General features: G+C 50.5%; 1 protein-coding gene across 13 annotated transcripts in view; it reads right to left on the bottom strand.

Annotated features, from left to right (window-relative positions):
• DDX3X (DEAD-box helicase 3 X-linked) overlaps nt 1–17774 on the bottom strand; it is a 215681-nt gene that overhangs the window by 54486 nt on the left and 143421 nt on the right. The window lies entirely within an intron of this gene.

Genomic DNA, 17774 nt, shown 5'->3' with positions numbered 1-17774 from the left:
AGTCCACCATATTTCCGTGATGCCGATGATGTCAACGTTATCCTTTTGTGCTACAGCTTTTAATTCACCCATCTTATTTCTAAGGCTCTTTACGTTCACGTACATGCACTTGAGTTTGCAGCCTGTTCCCTTCGTGTGTCTTTCCCTCTTGTGTCCTTTTCGGTCTGTCTTGCCTGCGATCTGGAAAATCTTCCCCTCCATCTTCCTGCACGGTATCTTCCAAGTATACCGGTTCCCGAACCATCGACTCTCTCTCTCTCTCGGTCGGCTGTCGGTTTGCCCCTTCTTCCTAGTTTAAAAACTTCAACTTCTCTCTTGATGTTGCTTGCAAGTAGCCTCGTTCCGTCTCTGCTGAGGTGGAGTCCGTCCTTCCTGAATAGCTTGCTCTTCCCCCAGTACACTGTCCAGTTTCACACGAAGTGGAATCCTCCTTCACATCAGCACTGCATCCACGTGTTGACTGCTTGCAGCTCCATCTGTCTCTTCTCATCTGCCCTGGGTACCGGCAGGATCTCAGAGAATGCTAACCTCTTCGTTCTGGTCATCAGCTTCCCTTCTAGCATCCGGAACTGGTCCTTCAGTACTTCTGTTGTAGTTCCTGTTGCTCCCGTTGTTCGTCCCCACATGGATCACCACCGCCGTATCTTCTTCTTCCACACTGTCGACGATCCTGTCGATGCGGCTCACTATGTCTTCTACCTTGGCTCCCGGTAGGCAGATCACCAATCGATTCAGTCTTCTTCCTACTATGTGGCTGTTGACTTGTCTGATGATAGAGTCCCTCAGGATGATTGCTGTCCTCTATCTTTTCTTGGTTCTCCAGCTGCAGGTCCGTGTCCCTAGTGCATGTCCATCTCTCCAGCCGTAGGTCTGTGTCCTTCGTTCCTCTCCATTTCCTTTCATCCTGGCGTTCGTCTTCTTGTGGGTTCCCTCCACTGTTTCCAGATCTTGCTGCTGTGTCTCCCATTTCCTCCTGGTGACTGTCCGTCTGGTGGTCCACATTCTCTGTAGGTGTATCTCAGCAGTTCCATTGTTGTTGGTGTTTTTCCATGGCCTCCCTGTATGCTTCTTCTATGAAGTTCTCCAGCTCCCCGACGTCTTCCACGATGGTGTCCTCCGTCTTGATGTTATCTGCATTTCTATCTTCCTCCTCCACTGCTTGAAGTGCCTCCAGTTCCAGTATTCTGCCCTCCAGGAGTCATACTTGCTTCTTCAGGCTTTCCAGTTCTCTGCATCAAGCACATACACAAGACCTCCTCCCAGAAGGGAGGTAGTCATACATATGGCAGACGGTGCAGAAAACTGGGTAGCTCAACATCCTGCTTAATTAGAGACAGTTCTCAAACACTGGCCTATTAAGAGTCCACTCTAATCTTTGCGAATACCCAAAATTTGCTTATACACCTGGGGGAATTAACAAGAAAGTCTTGGAAAGAAATACCTACTAACCCAGGCCACTTTAGTTGTGGACATTGCAAGTTTTGCAAGCATGTGATTCAAACAGAAAAGGTTTTAATACCTAGGTCAGATAGATATTTCTATTTTCATCATTCAACAAGTTGTGAGTCAGCACAGGTAGTGTACTGTATTTGTCCCTGTAACCTTTACTATATAGGACAGACTAAACACCCCATTAAGATACGTATTGCAGAACATTTGAGCTGCATTAGAAATCAGCACGTACAATGCCAATAATGGAACAATGGATAAATAAGAATTGAAGTGAAATGGATTTGAAATACCTGATCCTTTTACAGATCCAATCAGATAGAGGGAATGTGTCTCTGGCCCCTTCAGCAGAAGGAATAGAGAATGATTTTTCAGTGAGGAATAGTAGAACAGGGTGGGTTAAATGCAGAGATACAGTGGATATAACTTATGAGAGTTTGACATGTTCTTTTATATTTTGAGCTGTAGGACATTTTATTTCATTTTTTTTTATTTTCCTCTTTGATTTTGAATTCTTCTGAAGAATTTTAGTTGAAAAATTCTTACTTTGGGCTGGAGTTAGCAGGTGCTGAAGTTCTTTTCGCTTTGGGCTGCCCATAAGTATTTTCTTTTAGTGGGTTTTTAAAAAAAATTCTTTATTCATTTAATATCTTACAGCAAGTGCATAAATAATTGACATATTGAATTGTATACATCACTTGAATTTCTTATTTCAACTTTAATACATAAGATTTAATCCCTTCCCTCCCACCCTGTATCCATTCAAATATAGCATATGAAAATTCTTGTCCAATGAACTAAAATTTAATCAAATTCAGACATCCTTCCCCCCACCCTCCAACCACACTTGTACTTATAATGGAAAAATAGGATTTATTCATTGCAAAATTTTGTCAATGGCCCCCAGATCTTTTTAAATTTGACACGAGTTCCACCAGAAACAGTAATTGAGTCTACTCCAATTCTTCCAATTAGATGTGCTATAATAAAAGGCGACCCATGTCAATCAATAAAAGCTTGTTATTTTTTGATGAAATTTGGCTGTGTCCTCATTGACGTACCAAATAGAATTGTATCATAAGATAGAGCCACAGGATTCTCCAATAAACAATTTATTTGGCTCCAAATAGATTTCCAAAAGGCTAAAATAAAGGGACAACAGAATAATAAATGATCTAGAGTCTCTACTTCAAGATTACAATGCCAGCATCTATTAGACTTAGAGCTATTCAACTTTTGAAATCTAACTGGTATCCAAAAAGCTCTATGTAGGAGAAAAAAAACAAGTTTGTCTCAGATGTGGACACTGTAGATCTCATCCTCCCGAGACCAAATTCGTGGCCACTGAGAACACAGTAATTTGATGCTTAATCTCAATGCTCCAAATATCTCTAAGACCATTTTTAGGCTTCTTTTTTTACTAATCCATTTATCAATTTATAGCACTGTGCGGCCTGGTGCTCTAGGAAGTCTACCTGAAAGACTAAGAACTCCAAACTATATTGATTAAGAGTTTTCCATTTAGGGAACCCCGCCTGAATGGCTTGCTTCAGTTGCATCCATCTAAAACTTTGCGATTTATTAAGGCCCTATTTACATTGCATCTGTGAAAAGTCAAGCAGTTTATCATTAGAAATATCATCCAAAATGCATATCCCTGCAATCATCCAATGCTTCCAGATGACCTTAAATCCACCAATTTGAATCTTAAAGTTTAGCCAGATAGCAATGTTACTTACCGTAACAGTTGTTATCCAGGGACAGCAGGCAGCTATTCTCACTAATGGTGACGTGATCCAACGGAGCCCCGATGTGGACGCCTCACAAGCAGTTTCGAATCGCCCGCACCACGCATGCGCGAGTGCCTTCCAGCCCAGACCAGGGCGTGTATCCTCAGTTCAGATATAGCAGAGAAGCCAACCCAGGGGAGGTGGGTGGGACGTGAGAATAGCTGCCTGCTGTCCCTGGATAACAACTGTTACGGTAAGTAACATTGCTTTATCCCAGGACAAGCAGGCAGGTATTCTCATTAATAGGTGACCTCCAAGCTAACCACAATGGGATGGTGGGAGAGTTGGCAACTTAGGAGAATAAATTTTGCAATACTGTTTGGCCAAACTGTCCATCCTGTCTGGAGAAAGTATCCAGACAATAATGGGAAGTGAAGGTATGAACCGAGGACCAAGTAGCAGCCTTACAAATCTCCTCAATCGGTGTTGATCTGAGGAAGGCTACAGAGGCTGCCATTGCTGACCTTATGGGCTGTGACTTTACTGTGAATGGGTAATCCAGCCTGGGCATAGCAGAAAGAGATAAGCCGCCATCCAGTTGGAGATGGTACGCTTAGAGATAGGACTTCCCAACTTTTTCAGATCAAAGGAGATGAAAAGTTGAGGAGCAGTTCTGTGTGGCTTGGTGAGTTCCAGATAGAAAGCTAAAGCACGTTTACAGTCCAGAGTATGAAGAGCTGATTCTCCAGGATGAGAATGAGGCTTTGGAAAAAACACTGGAAGAACAATGTATCCCTCCTTTACGATAGAAAGGACCCAGAGGTCGGTGGCGATAGTCATCCATCGATGGTAAAAATGATGGAGACGACCTCCAAATCGGTGGCAAAACTGAAAAAGGCATTATGACAAGTTATGCCCTTCTTTGAGACAGTCAAAAGGGCTGAGGAGCCTTAAGGACAACAGACGTTTGTGGCTTCTGTTGCTGCTTTTGAGGATGCTGCCTCTTAACAGGCTGACGGATGGAAGGAGCTTGTTTAGGTGGGTAACGCCGCTGGTAGATCAACGGTGGGCGTGATGGGACAAGGGGGAGCAGGCTTGGGCTTCGGACGGAGGTGGAACTGGAAAGACTTCTCGTGGTCCGAAAGCTTCTTGGTCGCCGCCTCAATGGACTCAAAAGAGGTCGGTACCAGCGCATGGGACATTGGCCAGCCTGTCCTGGAGATTGAGGTCCATATCGATGGTTCTGAGCAACGCCAGTCGGCGCATGGCCATCGAACATGCCGTGGCCCGAGCAGAGAGCTCAAAGGCATCATAGGAGGACTGCATCATCTGCAAGCGGAGCTGGGATAGTGAAGCCAGAACCTTCTGGGACTCGAACTGTGCTCCAGGGTCCAGATAGGGCATGAACTTCTGGAGGACAGACAGGAAAAATTCAAAATATGTGATGAAGTGGAAGTTGTAATTCAGAACTCTGGAGGTCATCATGGAGTTCTGGTAAATTCTCCTGCCGAACCAGTCCATAGTCTTGCCCTCCCTACAAGGGAGAACAGTGGCGTAGACCTGGGAGGGGTGAGACCGCTTCAGAGAGGACTCCACCAGAAGGGATTGGTAGGAGAGTTGGGAACCGTCAAACCCTTTATGGTGTACTGTGCGGTACCTGGCATCCAATTTGCCCGGCACAGTGGGGATAGAATAAGGTGTTTCAAGGCATCGCACAAAGGTCTGATCCAGGAGCTTGTGTAGAGGAAGCTTGAGGGATTCAGCAGGTGGTTGAGGGAGATGCATCGTCTCCAGATACTCTTTTGAAAATTTGGAATCTGTGTCCAGTTGTATGTCCAAATCAGCAGCCATCTGCCGAATGAACGAGGAGAAAGATAGCTGGTCAGCCAGAGCCGGGCCTCGAGAATGACTCGAGGACGTTGAGGCCTCTGGATCCAATGAGGATGGAGATCGTGATGGTGAGATAGACCCCAGTGAGTCCTCGATCTCCGGTAGCGGAGGCAGAGAAGTAGCCAGTGGGGAATACTGCAGAAACGGCTGTTTTCGATGAGGCAAGGCATGCCTGGTCGAGTGCCTTGATGAATGCCTCGATCGATGATGCGAGCTGTGTCTGGACGTCGGTCTCGATGGACGAGGCGAGTGTGTTTTCGTTAAGGCCCCCAGATAGTGGATGGGGCTGGAGGCTGTTGATCGAAGCAGGGGTGGATGGCTGGAATCACCCCGAGGCACCCGTAGTGACTCGAGCCCCTACATCGGGTGGATCGGCTCCAACGAAGGCACTCGCAAAGACAGCACAGTTACTTACCGTAAAGCAATGTTACTTACCGTAACAGTTGTTATCCAGGGACAGCAGGCAGCTATTCTCACTAGTGGGTGATGTCATCAGACAGAGCCCCGGTACGGACGTCTCACAAGCACGTGTTGCTTGTAGAAACTTAAAGTTTCTAGATGCCCGCACCGCGCATGCGCCGGTGCCTTCCTACCCGGAGATCCGGGCGTGTCTCCTCAGTTCAGGTAGCTAGCCTGAGAAGCCAACCCAGGGGAGGTGGGTGGGACGTGAGAATAGCTGCCTGCTGTCCCTGGATAACAACTGTTACGGTAAGTAACATTGCTTTATCCCAGGACAAGCAGGCAGGTATTCTCACTAGTGGGTGACCTCCAAGCTAACCTCAGTGGGATGGAGGGGGAGTTGGCGACTTAAGAGAATAAATTTTTCAATACTGTTTGGCCAAACTGTCCATCCCGTCTGGAGAGGGTATCCAGACAATAATGTGAGGTGAATGTGTGAACCGAGGACCAGGTGGCAGCCTTGCAAATTTCCTCGATTGGTGTTGATCTGAGGAATGCTACTGAGGCTGCCATTGCTCTGACCTTATGGGCTGTGACCTTACAAGGAAGTGATAATCCAGCCTGGGCATAGCAGAAAGAGATACAAGCCGCCATCCAATTAGAGATGGTGCGCTTTGATATGGGTCTTCCCAACTTATTAGGATCGAAGGAGACAAAAAGTTGAGGAGTGGATCTGTGTGGCTTGGTGCGATCCAGGTAGAAAGCCAAGGCACGTTTGCAGTCTAGAGTGTGAAGGGCTGATTCTCCGTGGTGAGAATGAGGCTTAGGGAAGAATACTGGAAGTACAATGGATTGGTTGAGATGAAATTCGGAGACCACCTTAGGCAGGAATTTCGGGTGAGTGCGGAGGACCACCTTGTCATGGTGGAATACTGTGAATGGTGGGTCCGCCATCAATGCCTGGAGTTCGCTGACTCTGCGAGCGGACGTAAGGGCTACAAGGAAAAGCACTTTCCAGGTGAGATACTTCAGAGGGGCCCTGTTGAGTGGTTCAAACGGGGGCTTCATGAGGTGGGAAAGGACTACATTGAGGTCCCAAACCACTGGGGGTGGTTTGAGAGGAGGGTTAACATGGAAGAGTCCTTTCATAAATCTGGCGACCACCGGATGGGCCGAGAGGGGTTTCCCTTGTAGAGGCTGGTGGAACGCCGCAATAGCGCTCAGGTGGACTCGTATGGATGTGGACTTGAGCCCAGATTGAGATAGGTGTAGGAGATAGTCCAGCACGGAGGATAAGGAAGCTCGCTGAGGTTCCTTTGACTTAGAAACACACCATGAGGAGAATCTGGTCCATTTCTGGGAGTAGCATTGTCGAGTGGCGGGCTTCCTGGAAGCTTCCAAGACCTCCCTCACTTCTTGTGAGAATTGGTGAGGGGTTACGTTGAGAGGAACCAAGCTGTCAGGTGGAGAGACTGCAGGTTGGGATGAAGTAGTGATCCTTGATGTTGAGTAAGTAGTGAAGGAAACACTGGAAGTGGTACTGGTTCCCTGCTGCTGAGTTGGAGTAGGAGGGAGAACCAAGGTTGTCTGGGCCACCGAGGAGCTATTAGAATCATGGTGGCCCGTTCGAGTTTCAGCTTGACCAGAGTCTTCTGGATCAGCGGGAATGGTGGGAACGCATATAGAAATCGTTTCCCCCAGTTCAGTAGAAAAGCATCTGCCTCGAGGCGATGAGGAGTGTAAATCCTGGAGCAAAACTGAGGCAGTTTGGCGTTGTGGGGAGCCGCAAAGAGGTCTATCTGAGGCGTCCCCCATTGCGTGAAGATTTGGTGAAGGGGGCTGGAATGGAGAGTCCATTCGTGCGGTTGTAGCAGACGGCTTAGTTTGTCTGCTAAGACGTTGTTCTCCCCCTGGATGTATACTGCTCTGAGTAGGGTGTTGTGGCGCACCGCCCAGTCCCAGACTCGTAGAGCTTCCTGGCAAAGGAGGGCCGAGCCCGTGCCTCCTTGCTTGTTGATATAATACATGGCGGCCTGATTGTCTGTGCGAATGAGGATTACCATGTCGTGGAGTAGGTGTTGGAAAGCTTGGAGCGCATTGAAGATGGCTCTGAGTTCCAGTAGATTGATTTGGTGTAGTCTCTCCGCATTGGTCCAGAATCCTTGGGTGCGGAGACCCTCCAGGTGGGCCCCCCATGCGTAATTCGACGAATCGGTCGTGAGGACTTTCTGATGGGGGGGAGAGTGCATCAGCAAACCTCTGGATAGATTCGAAGAGGTCATCCACCAAAGTAGAGACTGCCGAAGAGCAGGTGTGACTAAGATGCGTTTGGATAGTGGATCGGATGTCTGATTCCACTGTGATGCCAGGGTCCACTGGGGGATCCTGAGGTGGAGTCTGGCAAAGGGTGTCACATGTACTGTGGAGGCCATATGGCCCAGGAGCACCATCAGTTGTCTCGCCGGTAGGGTTTGGCGAGTCGACACCGACTGGCAGAGATGAAGAAGAGGCTCCATGCGTTGCCGAGGTAGGAATGCTCGGAGTCGGGTGGTGTCCAGGACCGCTCCGATGAAGGGGAGGGACTGGGTGGGTTGTAGATGAGACTTGGAGAAGTTGATCTCGAAGCCCAAATTCTGGAGGAAGTAGGATGTAGCCACGGCCGCCGAAGTGACCTCTGGGGCTGACGGGGCCTTGATGAGCCAGTCGTCGAGGTATGGGAATACCTGTAGACCCCTGTCCCGGAGTGCTGCGGCCACTACCACCAGGCACTTTGTGAAGACTCTGGGGGACGAAGATAGGCCGAATGGTAGCACTCGATACTGTAGGTGCAGATTTCCCACCCGAAATCTGAGGAACTTTCGGGAGGCCGGGTGAATGGGGATGTGAGTGTAGGCCTCCTTGAGATCCAGGGAGCATAACCAGTCGTTCTGCTCGAGGAGGGGGTATAGAGAAGCCAGAGTCAGCATGCGAAACTTCTCTTTGACCAGGAACTTGTTGAGGGCCCGAAGGTCTAAAATGGGTCGCAGGTCGCCCGTTTTCTTCGGGACGAGGAAGTACCGGGAGTAAAACCCTCGGTTCAATTGGTCTGACGGGACCGGCTCGACAGCCCGAAGCTGGAGTAAGGTTTGGACTTCCTGAAGAAGAAGGGCGGTCTGCGTCGAGCTTGAAGGATACTCTCTTGGGGGATGGTCCGGGGGGACCCGGTGGAATTGAAGAGAGTATCCTTCTCTTATGATGGTGAGGACCCATAGGTCCGTAGTTATGGCCTCCCATCGATGGTAGAAAAGATGGAGGCGGCCCCCTATGGGAGAGGCCGAGGTTATGCTCCCGGGGGGGGGGGCGTCAAAAGGGCTGGGGGGCCTTAGGTACGGCCGGTGGCTGAGGTTTTTGCTGAGACTTCTGGGGAGGTTGTCTCTTCGCAGGCTGCCTCGCAGCAGGCGTTTGTCTGGGCATGTAACGCCGCTGGTAAATCAGGGGTGGCCTGGAAGGTCGAGACTGTTGAGGTTTGGGTTTGGGCCGCAGGATGGATTGAAAGGATTTTTCATGATCCGACAGCTTCTTGGTAACAGTTTCGATAGACTCATCGAACAGGTCAGCTCCAGCACATGGTACGTTGGCGAGTCTGTCCTGAAGGTTGGGATCCATATCGATGGTACGGAGCCATGCCAGGCGACGCATCGCTACCGCGCTTGCGGCGGCGCGTGCCGAGAGTTCGAATGCATCGAAGGAGGATTGCATCAGCTGGAGGCGTAATTGGGAGAGAGAGGCTACCACTTCCTCGAACTCGAATCGAGCTTGGTTGTCTATGAACGGAGTGAACTTGCGGAGCACCGGCAAGAAGAACTCCAAATAGGAAGAGAAAAAGAAGTTGTAGTTTAGCACCCGTGACGCCAGCATGGAGTTTTGGTAGAATTTTCTACCAAATTTGTCCATCGTTCTCCCCTCTCGGCCCGGCGGTACAGAGGCGTAGACCTGGGAGGGATGAGAGCGTTTTAGGGAGGACTCGACCAGCAGGGATTGGTGGGAGAGTTGGGGGCCCTCGAACCCTTTATGGTGCACGATGCGGTATCGAGCATCGAGTTTGCTGGGAATCGCCGGTATGGAGTACGGTGTTTCGAAACACTGCATGAAGGTCTGATCCAGCAATTTATGCAGGGGGAGCCGAAGCGACTCCGTTGGGGGGTTAGGTAAATGCATGGTGTCCAGATACTCTTTGGAGTATCGGGAGCCCGTGTCAAGGGTCACATCCAGATCATCCGCCATTTGTCGGAGGAATGATGAGAAGGACAATTGTTCCGCCAGCGTAGGTCTGTGGGACGGGCTGGCGGAGGAGGAGGCCTCCAGGTCCGTGGACATCGGGGAGTGACAAGGAGAATCGGGCACCGGTGTCTCCTCGTACTCTGGGCCCCTCGGAGGGGACGCCTCTGATGAGGAGTATCCCCTACGTTGCAGTTTTTTCTGCGGTGACACCTCCGAATAGCGTGAGGAGTGCCAGGATGAGTGTCTCGATCGGTGCCCGTCTCGGTGGCGGGACGGGGATCGGGATCGTCTGTGCATCGCATGGTCTCCCGAGGTCCCCAAGTGGATAGGGCTGGAAGCGGTGGATCGCCACTGGGTTTGCGATGCGGGTTCCTGCGATGCTACCCAAGTCTGGTAAGGAGTACGGAGGAACTCTTCCTGACTATGCCCAGGGCTTCGAGTATCGATCGAAGGTCTGGTCCCATGTTGGCGCGGAGGCGTAATGGGTTCTAATGGCGGCATGTCGGTAAGCGAGGCTTGCCGCGTGGGTATCGCCGCCCTCCCTCGTTCGTCCTCGTCGGTTGTCAAGGTCGAACGGTGTGGGGGAGGGGGAGGGGGCGGACCGCCCCTTTGGACCGGTACCGGGAGGTCACCCTGTATGGCAGCGATGAGCCCGGGTCCGATGGTCTGCATGAGCTCAACGAATTGAGCTTCCAGCACGGACCGTAGCGAAGCCGATAGGGAGGGATCCGCACCGAAAGGGGGTCCTCCTGCACGGGCATCGCGCTCCTTCGAGGTCGAGTGCTTCTGCTTAGTAGCTTTCGGCACTTTGATGACCATTGGTGGCACTGTGGAAGGAAGAGGTACCTGAACCGAGGAGACCGGGGCAGGCACCGACGTCGAGCTCGTGGATGGTGTCGGGGCGAGCGATGCCGGTTTCACCGCACTCGATGCAGGAGGAGTCGATGCCGGTTTCGCCCGCACCGGGGAGGTATCAGATGAAGTGGAGGCTGAGGGATCCTTAGCTGCGTCCATCTTGAACATCGATTCCCACAATAGGCAACGCCGCTTGAAAGAGCGTGCCGTAAGGGTAGAGCAAGGCCCGCACGATTTCGGGATGTGGTCAGGGCCCAAACACTGCAAACAGCGCCCGTGAGGGTCCGTGAGTGAAATCGCGCGTTGGCACTTGCTGCACTTTTTAAAACCGGTGATTGGCCGGGACATAGGCCGGAAAATCTCTGCCGCGAGGTCGAAGCCCGTGGGCCTGAGCCACGTGGCCGGCCCGTTCGACCCGCCGGAGGAAATAATCTTCTCCTTTTTTTTTTTTTTTTTTGAAAAAGAAAAGAACTGTTAAGGTAATTAAAAGAAACGAAAACGAAAACGCGGACAAGGAAGGCAAATTTAACTGAATTCAGCTAGCGCATGAAGAAGTTGAACTTCTCAGCTCCGCGGAAAAGAAAGAACTGAGGAGACACGCCCGGATCTCCGGGTAGGAAGGCACCGGCGCATGCGCGGTGCGGGCATCTAGAAACTTTAAGTTTCTACAAGCAACACGTGCTTGTGAGACGTCCGTACCGGGGCTCTGTCTGATGACATCACCCACTAGTGAGAATACCTGCCTGCTTGTCCTGGGATAACAGGTGTTATCCAGGGACAGCAGGCAGATATTCTTGACTGATGGGTGACGGCACCGACGGAGCCCCGGTACGGACACTTTTAGAGTGATTGCACTCTAAGAACTTGGAAAGTTCTAGAGACCGCACCGCGCATGCGCGAGTGCCTTCCCGCCCGACCCCGACGCGCGGTCCCTCAGTTAAGATAAGCCAGCTAAGAAGCCAACCCGGGGAGGTGGGTGGGACGCAAGAATATCTGCCTGCTGTCCCTGGATAACACCTGTTACGGTAAGTAACTGTGCTTTATCCCAGGACAAGCAGGCAGCATATTCTTGACTGATGGGTGACCTCTAAGCTAACAAAAATGGGGATGGAGGGAAGGTTGGCCATTAGGAAAACAAATTTTGCAAAACAGATTGGCCGAAATGTCCATCCCTTCTGGAGAAAGCATCCAGACAATAATGAGATGTAAAAGTATGGACTGAGGACCACGTAGCAGCTTTGCAGATTTCCTCAATGGGCGTGGAACGGAGGAAAGCTACAGATGCTGCCATAGCTCTAATTCTATGTGCCGTGACAGAACCTTCCAGTGTCAGTCCGGACTGAGCATAGCAGAATGAAATGCACGCAGCAAGCCAATTAGATAGCGTACGTTTAGAAACAGGACGTCCCAATTTATTCGGATCAAAGGACAAAAAAAGTTGGGGAGATGATCTGTGGGGCTTAGTACGGTCTAAATAGTAAGCTAAAGCCCGCTTACAGTCCAAAGTATGAAGAGCCTGTTCCCCGGAATGAGAGTGAGGTTTAGGGAAAAAAACAGGTAGTACAATAGATTGGTTGAGATGGAACTCAGAAACAACCTTAGGGAGAAACTTTGGATGTGTACGTAGAACCACCTTGTCGTGATGAAAGACAGTGAAAGGTGGATCAGAAACTAGTGCATGCAGCTCACTGACCCTCCTGGCAGAGGTGAGAGCAATAAGAAAAAGTACCTTCCAAGTGAGAAACTTGAAAGAGGCAGTAGCCAAGGGTTCAAATGGAGGCTTCATCAAGGCGGAGAGAACCACGTTCAGATCCCAGATCACCGGAGGTGCTTTGAGAGGTGGTTTCAGATTGAAAAGACCTCGCATGAATCTGGAGACCAGGGGATGAGCTGAAAGGAGTTTCCCCTGGACTGGCTCATGAAAAGCCGTAATGGCACTGAGATGAACTCTGATGGAAGTAGACTTGAGACCAGAAGTAGACAGAGAAAGCAGATAATCCAATAGAGGTTCCACAGCAAGAGACCTGGGGTCATGATGATGTAGGAGACACCAAGAAGAAAACCTCGTCCACTTTTGATGGTAACATTGTAGAGTGGCTGGTTTCCTGGAAGCGTCCAGGATGGAGCGAACAGGCTGAGATAACAAAGAATCAGTTGAAGTCAGCCCGAGAGATACCAAGCTGTCAGGTGTAGAGATTGCAGGTTGGGATGGAGGAGGGTTTCCTGATCTTGTGTAAGCAGAGATGGAAACAGTGGAAGTAGAAATGGATCCCTGGAACTGAGTTGAAGTAGAAGGGAGAACCAATGCTGTCTGGGCCACCGTGGAGCAATCAGGATCATGGTGGCTCGTTCCCTCTTTAGTTTGAACAAGTTCCGAAGCATGAGAGGCAGAGGAGGGAAAGCATAAAGGAACAGATTGGACCAATCCAGAAGAAACGCATCCGCTGCCAGACGGTGAGGAGAGTAAAGTCTGGAGCAAAATTGGGGCAACTGATGATTGTGAGGAGCTGCAAAAAGGTCCACCTGAGGAGTGCCCCATTGTGCAAAGATGGACTGTAGAGTCGATGGGTCGAGAGTCCATTCGTGGGGTTGGAGAACTCTGCTGAGCTTGTCCGCTAAGTAGTTCTGTTCTCCCTGAATATAAATTGCTTTCAGGAATAAGTGGCGCGAGGATGCCCAAGACCAGATTCTCTGGGCTTCCTGGCATAAGAGGCGAGAGCCCGTTCCCCCTTGCTTGTTGATGTAGTACATAGCCACCTGGTTGTCTGTGCAAATTAGAAGGACTTGAGGAAATAGAAGGTGTTGGAAGGCCTTGAGGGCATAGAACATTGCCCTGAGTTCCAGGAAACTGATGTGATGCTTCTTTTCCTGAGGAGTCCAAAGGCCCTGAGTTTGGAACTCGTTCAGATGAGCTCCCCATGCATAAGGGGAGGCGTCGGTGGTGATGATCAGATGATGAGGAGGCAGATGGAACAGAAGGCCCCTGGAGAGATTTGAGGATATCAACCACCATTGCAGAGACTGACGAAGAGACGATGTCACAGATATGTGTCGTGAGCAAGAGTCTGTCGCTTGAGACCACTGGAGAGCCAGGGTCCATTGAGGAGTGCGCAGGTGAAGCCGTGCCAGGGGTGTGACATGAACTGTGGAGGCCATGTGACCCAAGAGAATCATCATCTGCTTTGCAGAAATGGAGTGTTGGGACAGCACCTGCTGACAGAGCGATTGGAGGTTGTGAAGACGGTTGTCCGGCAAGAAGGCTCTCATCTGGACCGTGTCCAGTACCGCTCCAATGAATTGAAGTCTCCGCGTAGGAAGAAGGTGAGACTTGGGTATATTGATTTCGAACCCCAGGAGTTGTAGAAAAAAGATGGTCTGGTTGGTGGCCAGAAGAACAGTCTGAGATGAAATGGCCTTGATTAACCAATCGTCCAGGTAGGGAAAAACCTGAAGGTGGTGGGAGCGTAGAAATGCTGCCACCACTACCAGACATTTTGTGAACACTCTTGGAGAGGAGGCAAGACCGAAGGGGAGCACTCTGTATTGGTAATGACAGTGATTTATCATGAAGCGAAGGTACTGTCTGGAGGCCGGATGAATTGGAATGTGAGTGTAGGCCTCTTTGAGATCGAGAGAGCATAGCCAGTCGTTGTGATCGAGGAGGGGATAAAGCGTAGCTAGAGATAGCATCTTGAATTTTTCTTTGACCAAACATTTGTTGAGATCTCGCAGATCTAGAATTGGTCTGAGGTCTCCTGTTTTCTTGGGGACTAGAAAATACCGGGAGTAGAATCCTTGCCCTCTTTGGTCCAGAGGAACTTCCTCTATGGCGTTTAGAAGTAGGAGGGACTGAACCTCCTGACAAAGGAGGGCAGATTGAGGAGTGTGCAAAGCAGACTCTTTTGGTAGACTTTGGCCCGGAAGGGTGTGAAAGTTGAGAGAGTAGCCGTGGCGGATGATGTTGAGGACCCACTGGTCCGAAGTGATGACTTCCCACCGGCTGAGAAAGAAAGACAGTCGTCCTCCTATCGGTTGAGGGAGGAGAGGAGATGGTTGAACGCTGGCTATGCCCTCGAGGATCAAGTCAAAAGGGCTGAGTCGATTTTTGTGGAGGAGGCTGCTTAGCTGGTTGTTGCTGCTGAGGTCTAGGTGTTTGTCGCTGCTGTTGACGCTGCCTCCTAGGTTGCTGAGTGGAAGGCTGCAAGGGGCGAGCCACAAAACGCCGCTGATAGGCCGTTTGCTGTCTGAATGGCCGTGAAGGTGGAGGTTTCTTCTTGGTCTTAAGAAGGGTATCCCAGCGGGTTTCATGAGCCGAGAGCTTCTGGGTCGTTGAGTCCATAGAATCTCCGAACAGCTCATCCCCTAAACATGGGGCATTAGCCAACCGGTCTTGATGATTAACATCAAGCTCAGAGACTCTGAGCCAAGCCAAACGGCGCATGGCCACAGAAATGGCTGTTGCTCTAGAGGTAAGCTCAAAAGTGTCATATATAGACCTTACCATGAATTTCCTAAGCTGGAAAAGAGCTGAAGAGCACTGATGGAAAGCCTCACGATTCCCCACAGGAAGGTACTGCTCAAAGGAAGCCATGGTGGTAAGGAGATGCTTTAAATAAAACGAAAAATGAAAAGCATAGTTACCAGAACGATTAGCAAGCATCGCATTCTGGTAAAGTCGCTTACCAAATTTGTCCATGGCTTTACCCTCTCTGCCAGGAGGGACAGAGGCATAGACACTAGCTCCTAAGGACTTCTTGAGGGTGGATTCTACAAGAAGAGACTCATGAGAGAGCTGTGGTTTATCAAAACCAGGAATAGGGATTACTTTATAAAGGGAATCCAATTTGCGAGGGGCTCCCGGGATGGTAAGAGGAGTCTCCAGATTCTTGTAAAAGGTCTCCCTCAGGATGTCATGTAAAGGGAGTTTCAAGAATTCCTTTGGAGGCTGGTCAAAATCAAGAGCGTCCAAAAAAGCTTTGGACTTTTTAGACTCAGCCTCCAAAGGAATGGAAAGAGATTCACACATATCTCTTAAAAAAGAAGAGAAAGAGGTGGAATCAGGTTTGGAGGAAATATCCTGCAGAACAGGCTCGTCCTCCTCTGATGAACACTCCCCTTCTGACTGAAGAGGTTCTTCAGAGTCGCCCCACAGATCAGGGTCTCGAATATGGGGACCACGGTCCCGAGACTCAGGGGTGGATGGTTCTCGGTGTCGGGACTTCTGTACCGACTTACCCGACCTCACCGACGCGGTACCGGGCGATGTTATCGGTCGCACCGGAGCCGATGTCTGTACCGATTGGTGATAAGACCTAGGCTCCGGTGCGAGGACAGGCATCGATGCCGATGAGGTCAAGTGTACCGGTACCGAAGGAGTGGATGGTGACAATACTGGCTGTTCCACGATCGGTACCGGTTGCTCAGTGGGGACCGATACCGGAGGGCTCGGTGTCAGGAGAGCTGGCAGGAGTTGTTTGAGCTGTTCCTTCAGCTGTACCTGCAAGATGGCCGCAATGCGATCATCAAGGGAGGGCACCGGTACCGCTTTTTTCTTCTGCGGTACCTGCGGTGCCGCTCGACGCCCCGGAGATGAGGAGCCCGATGTCGAGGGACTCACCTCAATAGGGGCGGAGCGCTTCCGCTGGCGCCTCACGGTCGGCAGGATTGGACTCTCTGCAATGGAGACCGGAGGACGTTCCAGCGGGGAAGGCTTCTTAGCCGGCTTACCTGCATGCTGCGACGCCGACGCGGTATCGCGTGGCGTCGATGAGGTGGGTGCCGACGAAACAGGTACCGAGACCGGCGCCGAAGACGCGGGGTCGGACATGTCGGTGCCGAAAAGCAGTCTCTGCTGTATCTCTCGATTTTTGAGAGTCCGCTTTTTCTTTTTTTTTAGTTCAATATTTTTATTAAGTTTTAAGAAAAAATACAAAATGCAAGAATGGAAAAAACATTCCAAATGTAAATCCAAATACTGCCCAAGTACAAGACATAATCAAGGCAACTCAGTAACATCATCAAACATAGCACCAAGTCAAGTACAGTCTATAGTAAGCGGAACTTATAGAAAAAGCAGAGAGTCTGAAGTGTCTATAAATGAATAAAAGAAGCAAAGGGAAGGAAAAGCAAAGTGGCACAGCGGGTGCAGGTAGAGGCCTGATGTTCCGGACCCAGACACTGAAGGCACCAGTTGTGCGGGTCTGTAAGGGAAATAGGCCGTGCACACCGCTGGCACTTCTTGAACCCGGGCTGGGGGGGCATGAACGTAAAAACGGCTTCTGCCAAATCGAAGGCCGAGGCCTCGATGATGGCAGTAGGCCCCGCCGGGTCAAATCAAGAAACTTGACAAAAACAAGAGAAATTTTTTTTTTTTTTTTTTTAAAGAAAGAAAAACGAAAGGGCAAAAAGAACCCGAAAAAGTTTACGCGAGCGGGAAGGCGAATGGAAAAATATTTCAACAACCGTTGAAAATGCGACTTCTTAGCTCCGCGGAAACTAAGAAACTGAGGGACCGCGCGTCGGGGTCGGGCGGGAAGGCACTCGCGCATGCGCGGTGCGGTCTCTAGAACTTTCCAAGTTCTTAGAGTGCAATCACTCTAAAAGTGTCCGTACCGGGGCTCCGTCGGTGCCGTCACCCATCAGTCAAGAATATGCTGCCTGCTTGTCCTGGGATAATGCTCCTTGCGATGCATGCACCGATGCCAGACCAGATACTCGCAGAGACTCTGCTCCCTGTAGAGAGTGTGTGTATCGCTAAGGCACTAGAGGCGGCTCGACCTCGCGGAAGTCCTCTGCGTACCCAGGCTGGATTTGAGAGAGAAGCTTAGGCCTATGGTGGTGAAGAGCCGAATGAATTGCTTCTCTAGCAAGGTCTGGAACAAAGCCGGCAAGGATGGATCCGCATCAGCAATGGGACCACCTGCTTGGGCCTCGCGCTCTTTAGGGGCAGTGTGTGAGTGCTTGGGCTTCGAAGCCTTGGGCACTTTTAAGCACTACCGGTGGAATAGGCTGCTGTGCTACCTGACCTGAAGAGACCGAGAAAGGCATCGCAGCGGGTGCTGGAGTTGGAGCCGGCACGAACGATGCAGGCTTGATGAGACACGGCACCGCAGAGGTGGAAGGTTGGGGAGCAGCGGATGATGTCAAAGGTGAAGGGCCCTTCGATGAAGACTGCTCCGTCGAGGACTCCAT

This window comes from Geotrypetes seraphini, chromosome 6 (genome assembly GCF_902459505.1).
Source record: "Geotrypetes seraphini chromosome 6, aGeoSer1.1, whole genome shotgun sequence".
Classification (NCBI taxonomy): Eukaryota; Metazoa; Chordata; class Amphibia; order Gymnophiona; family Dermophiidae; genus Geotrypetes; species Geotrypetes seraphini.
This window is presented reverse-complemented; position numbering and strand designations above follow the sequence as displayed.